The 6,622-nt window shown below is 47.7% G+C and overlaps 1 long non-coding RNA gene across 1 annotated transcript; it reads right to left on the reverse strand.

The window, feature by feature from the left end:
- Nucleotides 1-2,966: 2,966 nt before the first annotated feature.
- On the reverse strand, nt 2,967-6,380 carry LOC309841149. The gene is made up of 2 exons (XR_014298975.1): nt 6,165-6,380; nt 2,967-3,384 (listed from the first exon to the last, which is right to left on the reverse strand). It is a non-coding gene; the product is annotated as an uncharacterized lncRNA (long non-coding RNA).
- Nucleotides 6,381-6,622: the final 242 nt, after the last annotated feature.

Below are 6,622 nucleotides of genomic sequence, written 5' to 3' on the forward strand. Positions count from 1 at the left end.
ACCCCTAGGTTGGGGGAGGCAGTGCTGTGGAGGTGGGGGGCTTCCATGATAGTCAGGCTGAAGGGTACGGAGGCTAGAGAATTCTGACAAGGATGGGGTTTAAGCTGAGCATTTAGGGGTAGACCCAGGACTTCATATGGATCGACCCCTCTTTGTCCTGTTCCCCTGTCCCTCTCCAGGTCCACATGTGAAGTCGTTCAGGTCTTCCTCTGCTGCTCCCTGAGCATTTCCATGAAGCTCTGAGGAAAGACTTTGGAAATCAGTTCTTTATTTTTAAGTAGTCTTGACAATTTCTGGAGTTCTGTCTGGGCCCTGAGTATGATTTGACTCATTTATTCGCGGATTCATCCTTGGACTAACTATAGTGAGCACCTCCTTTGTGTCAGAGGCTGCTCCATCAGAGCCGGGAAGACCTGTAAGGTCTGTACATACGTTCGTGGAGTTTACTTTTATGTGGGGATGAGATGGATTTAGCACCATCCAAAAGGATGGGTCCTGCTGGCTCATCAACTCCCATGGGCAGTTCTATTCCAATAGTCAGCACAGATGTGATTTTCCGAGTGGATAGCTATTCTTGAATATAAACAGCTGTGCATCAGCATGTCAAAAAGCTTCCTTAAAGGAATGCTTTCTCCTGCCTGATACTTTGAGGCTTCAGAGAGAGCCACTTTCATCCAGGCATCAGGAAACTGTTGACCAAGGGGCACCCAAGAGAAACTCTCAGAACACGTGGAGCTGAGTTTAGCTTGACTCTAACCCACCGGTTTTTTTCATTAGGGATGTAAAAACATCCCTCAACCTTCACCCCACTCTCACTCTGTCATTGTGCTTGGGCCTATGGACTTGAGGCACAAGGTCCCCTGAGAATCAAAGCGACAGATTTAAGGAATTCATTCATTCCTCAATGGTGTTTCAGAATATGACAGAACTGATAAGCCTCTACAATCCAGGTAAACCAGCTTGACCTGAAGTTATGTCTGAGAGGGACATGGGGTCAAATGGCACCCCTTGAACCTTTGAGAACAGCTTCTTACCTCAGGCTATGCATTAGAATGAGCCAGAGAATTTAAAAAATTGCCAATGCCTGTGTCCAATGCAGCTCAATTAAATCAGTAGCTCTCGGGGGCGGGGGGTGGAGGTGGGGCTAAGCTGGGCATTTATTTTATTTTTATTTATTTGTTTTTTTTAACTCCCTGAGATGCTGATGTGCAGGCAGATTTGGGAACCACCGCTTTGGACTGCTCAAGATGGGAGGCAGGCCTGATCTGTCCAAGAGCAAAGGTAAGTTAAACAGGCCGTTTGCACCTGCCAGAGGGACTTTCAAGCTCACCAGGAAGTCGGTCAATAGGTCTAAATTTCAAAAGCAAATTTCCAAAGTTCACGTCACTTTTCCTGTGGCTAGAAACCTTTAAAATCGTAAAAGCAAACTTTTAGTTCCAAAGCTGATTTGAAGTTTAAAATTTAAAGCGGGCAAACTGTGTCACCCTGCGGAAAGGAATATTTTAAATTCCTGGAGAGTATGTCAGAATTTCAAAGGATAATAATAATAGGTGAAAGCTGACTGATGTCTAGAGCCAAGCAGGCAGCAAGGTTTAACAGGCTCATAGTTCCCAAAAACCTCCCGACTCTCTCTCCATCTTCTTCATAGAAACAAACAATTATGGATGTGGAAGGCCAAGCCCTCACCCAACAAAAGAATCCTGTCTGGAACATCTCTGCTGGAGGGCCAGCTAATCTCGCTAGAACAATTTAGCTAAAGAGGCATGCACCAGTTCTTGGAAAGGTCTGTACTGCTGTAGCTGGGTTAGTGTGAGAAATGTGTGCCTTCGGGTTGGCCTGAAAATGGCCGGTACGCCTCTTCGCCTCAGTCCTGCACTCTTTCTGTGTTGGAGCACTGACGATGACCGCACCCGCTCCCCATGGCCTCTCTCCTCCAGCCCGTGTCCTCAGTTTCTCTGACATTGTTGGCATAAGATGATTCCCAGACCCCTCCCCAGCTGGTGGTTCTCTCCAATCTGTCAGTGTACATCTGGCAACATGACTCCCAGCACCAGACACTGCCTGTAAAGTCCCAGATGTATCAAGAAGTGCTGTGGCAAGATTCGCACGCAAAACCACTCAGTTTGGTCTCTCCGTGGTTCGAAGGGGAAGCGGAAAGCCCTGGCTGGGGCAGTGTGGGGACTCTGGCAGGGTCTGAGCTAGGCCTGTGAGAGGCGAGGATCTCAGGTGAGCAGAACTGTGTGGTCAGGGAAGGACAGACAAGCTTTAGCACTCGTTTGTAACCAAGGGTTATTTGTAACCAAGGGTTAGACACAAATACTACTTTGTAGTTATAGAACAGTTACTCCCTTAATTTATCTTAGTAAACATCGTGGAAACACGTGATCTGCTCTGTGCATTGTCTCTGTGGTATGGGAAAGAGGGGGTCATAGATGGAGAGTAATGGAGAGCAAGGTAAGACCGTGCTCCCTTTGTGGTAGGCAGTGAGAACCCTACCTACGATGCTGGCTGGTGTCAGACAAAAGTGGTATGGGATGACCGGGTGGTCCCAAGCCAAAAGCTAGTAGAATAATCTGGAAGGCAGGAAGGGACGGAAACCAATAGTGGATTTTGGTATTAGTGCCTTGCTCCCCTACGGAGAACCCTGGGATGCTCCGTGCTCTAGGAGAGCATGGTGGGGGGAGGCAGAGGAAATGGTCCAAACATATTCATCAAGTCATTCTTCTTCCAAAAGGAAGAAGACCAGGGTCTTAGCCCCCTTACACACCTGTTTTTGTCTTGTGCCAGGGAGTCAGGGCCTTAGCAGATGCCTTAAAGAAGGCCTTGTCTTCAAAAGACACAAGTTCAAAGAGCTTACCAAGGGTAAGAGACCAGAGGCGGCTCTGTCCTTCAGAAGGTGAAGGCTGCTGCTGGGAGAGCTGGCAGCCTGGAGGGGAGGATAAAAGCAGGCACACTGTTTCCTCATGTTGGAGCCAGGAAGAGGAATTGTAATTAGAAATGATGTAATCATTCTGCTTGCTTGTAATTTCTGCAGTTGTGAGAGTTGAACCTGGAGACGTTCTCTCCGCAGTGAAGACGTTCTGTGTCTGACCACAGAACGGGCTTGTTTCTGAAAGAGACTCTGGGGAGGGCCAAGGTCTCAAGGCATCACAGGGCTGAGAGCGTCCCGCGGGGGAAAGGGGGAACTCCAAGCTAATGTCGGCACTGGCTCAGGCAGCAACCCCCAGCTCTCAGGCATTTTGTTTGTCTAGTTCTGAATACATCAGCACATAAAATAACTTTATAATAAAAGGCTTTCTGATTTTATGGGGTTTGATGCTTGCTGAGGTGACATCCAATCTGATTGTCTTCCTCTATCTTCATCATCCTTCTGGATATAATCTTCTGAAATACAAAGTAGAGACAAGAGACAATTAATACATAAACTGAGGGTGTGGGTGGGTTGCAGGGAGGTGGTTTTCTGTGTCTGAAGTATCTGGATTCCTGAGCTCTGTCATGGCTTGCCTGACATCTGAAGTATTGTGACAGATGGCATTTGGAAACAAACACACAAAGAACTTCCCTGAATGGATATTTTTCTTTTAGGGGAAAAAGCCCACCTATTATTAATGTTATTATTTTTTAAGATTTTATTTATCTATTTGAGAGAGAGAGAGAGAGACCACACACATGATAGGGGGGAGGGGCAGAGGAAGAAGCAAGCTTCCCACTGAGCCAGGAGCCCAATGTGGGGCTTGATCCCAGGATTCTGGGATGATGACCTGAACCCAAGGCAGACGCTTAAACGACTGAGCCACCCACGCACCCCCTGATACTATTTCTTTAAACTGGAGAGAGTCACCATTCAACTTGAGTAGGTCCTCACAAGCTCCTCTGATAACTCGAACGAAGGACCTACCTACCTACCGAGAGCCCAGTAAAATCCACAATGCCTCCAATGTTCCAGGGAATATACCATTCTCATGTTTTAGAGAAGAAGAAAGCAGGTTTGGAAATGGAATCTGTCAAGATGAATGTCAGCCTGCAAGGAACTGAGGAACTTAAATGGCCCGAACCTGAGTAACTATCCAAAGTCACAGAATATGAAAGGTGTTCCTTCATCTACTCGTTCATGTATCCATGGCATCATTTGTGTCACAAGTAATTTATTGAGTGCCCACCCTGCATCTGCAGTGTCTGTTTGGCTTTCTGGGTTAGGAAGAGCTCTGCCATCAGGTTCTAACTTTGTAGGAGAGAGAGGGGTCCATCCATGTTGGTTAATCTCCCCCCGGAACGAGGGGTGACCCCAGCTGACTAGTACCAGGTGGGCAAAGGGAACATCTCCCTTACATTTTGTGAGCTCCCAGCTGCCTTCCCACTTGGAGACACAGTCACAGAGGCAGATGATCTCACTCACATGACTGGGTTTGGGGCCACTTGAACCCCAGCTCGTTCCACTTCCCTCTTCTCCTCACTAAAATGTCTCTGCAGCTTTCCTCGCTGTCTTCTCCTCCCCTCTGGTTTCAGAGATAACAGTATCCAAGGCTGATCTTTCCAGCTCTCCTTGCCCTCTCCAGCAACTGCTCTTTCTCTTCTTCCTTCTTTTTTTTTTTTTTCTGCTTTCCACGAACATACCTAGATCTCCCACTTTTGTTCAGACTCCCCTCTCTTTTCTGCTCTTCCTCAAACTGCCGTCATTTTTTCGAGTTCCAGTGAGCACCAACCTTCTCAGATAGCCCTTCCTCCTCTCAGTTCACTCCATCTTCTCCCTGCAAACTCCCTAGAGCCCACTAGATGAAACCAACTGCAGAAGTGACCAATGACCTCTGTGGTAGAGACTTGTGTCTCAATAGCTGTCTGTCTTCTTCTTCTGTTAGAAAGAGAACCCATTGGGGTGCCTGGGTGGCTCGGTGGGTTAAACCTCTGCCTTTGGCTCAGGTCATGATCTCAGGGTCCTGGGATCGAGCCCCGCATCAGGCTCTCTGCTTGGCGGGGAGCCTGCTTCCTCTTCTCTCTCTCTGCCTGCCTCTCTGCCTACTTGTGATCTCTGTCAAATAAATAAATAAATAAAATCTTAAAAAAAAAAAAAAAACCCAAAACACCATGAGTTCCAGCTAAATACCAGACTTTCCCAGGCAACATGGAATCTCCCAGGTTCCCATGTATGTGACTTCTGGGTTATCCCCTTGAAAGCCCTTGAAAGGAAGGGGCATGCTATCTGCTATCCAGTCTTCCTTTTTACCTTCATCGTGGCCAGACTGTGGAGGGATGATGGGAACAGTGATTTTAGATCTGAGATAGAAACCTCATGCTCAAGATGGCAGAACAAAACAAGATAGAGGGAGCACGGGTCCGCACCAGGAAGGCATGGCTTTGTTAGCCTGGAACTGTTTCGGCTGGACTTTTATATGAGAGGAGATACACTTCACACTGTGGTTTGGCCTTTATTACAGCAGTCAAATCTATATTCTTGCAGAATAACCCACATCTTTTCAATGCAAACTTCTTCAAAGTGCTAATTCCGGTGTCCATTTCTCAGATCCTACTCTTCTTGCGTTCTCTGTAGCACTGGGCACTACAGATTCCCTTTCTTCCAGAAGTTTTTTCCTCCTTCTGCTCCCCTTCTATCGCATAATCCTGATTCCCTTCCCACCCCTCTGATGGTTTCTTCTTTGTCCCTCTCAGTGGCTTCCTGTTCTCCATCCCTCCTTTAACTACGGCCATTCTCATCAACTTTCTCCTCTACATTTGGTGCCCTCCTCTGGTAAGTTGATTCCAACTCATTATTTCAGCCCTTTCTGCAGACCTTCCTTGAACTGCCCTGGTCTGCCCCCGGCCAGAAGTGTATACTTAGCGCCCAGCAATGTGGTGGGTGGTTCCGAGTGCAGACTGTCTTCTTGGAATCCCAGCTGTACCGCTTACTATGGGATCTTGGACAAGTTACTTAACTTCTCTCTGCCTCAGTTTCCTCACAGATGAAAGGAAGAGAACAAGAGAACCTACCTCAAAGGGTCATTGTGAGGATTAAATGGTTAATAGATGTTCAGGGCGGACAGCAGAGCCTGGCACCTGCCAAGTGCTTTGGGAGTGGTAATGCGTGTTATTGTTGGCACCCACACCTGAGGACACGGGTCCTGGTCCCTGACCAAGCCATGGCCAGCCCAGACATTACCTCAGAGTTACACTCAGCTCATAGTTGCTAGAAACATGATTGGATTTTCTTGCCTGCCTGGATTCCTCATTTCCTCGCTGCTCTGGTCTCTGAAAATTGTAAGATGGCTTTCTTCTCCTCGGTGTCAGAGTTTTGGCCACCCACATGCAGGCCTGACACCTTACTGGAGCCCCCGTGTTGCCTCTTCAACAATCCGTGGCCATGGCACCTGGAACCCGTCTCTCACGTCACTGTCAGGCAGCCGGGATGGGCTGTGCTCACTTGGTAGAATCACAGGCTTTGTGCTATAGGACAGATCCGCTGTGATATTTCCCACAACAGTGCCAAGCATCTTTACTGGGAAGTTTCTCTTTCTTTCCCCTGGTTAATTATGGCACCAGACTTGTGTAGATTAGTAGGGAGACCCAATTCGAGAATGACACTGACCCTGATTCAAATCCGAGCTACTCCACTAGCCCTGTGAGAATTACT

This window comes from Mustela nivalis, assembly GCF_964662115.1.
Source record: "Mustela nivalis genome assembly, chromosome: 1".
NCBI lineage: Eukaryota > Metazoa > Chordata > Mammalia > Carnivora > Mustelidae > Mustela > Mustela nivalis.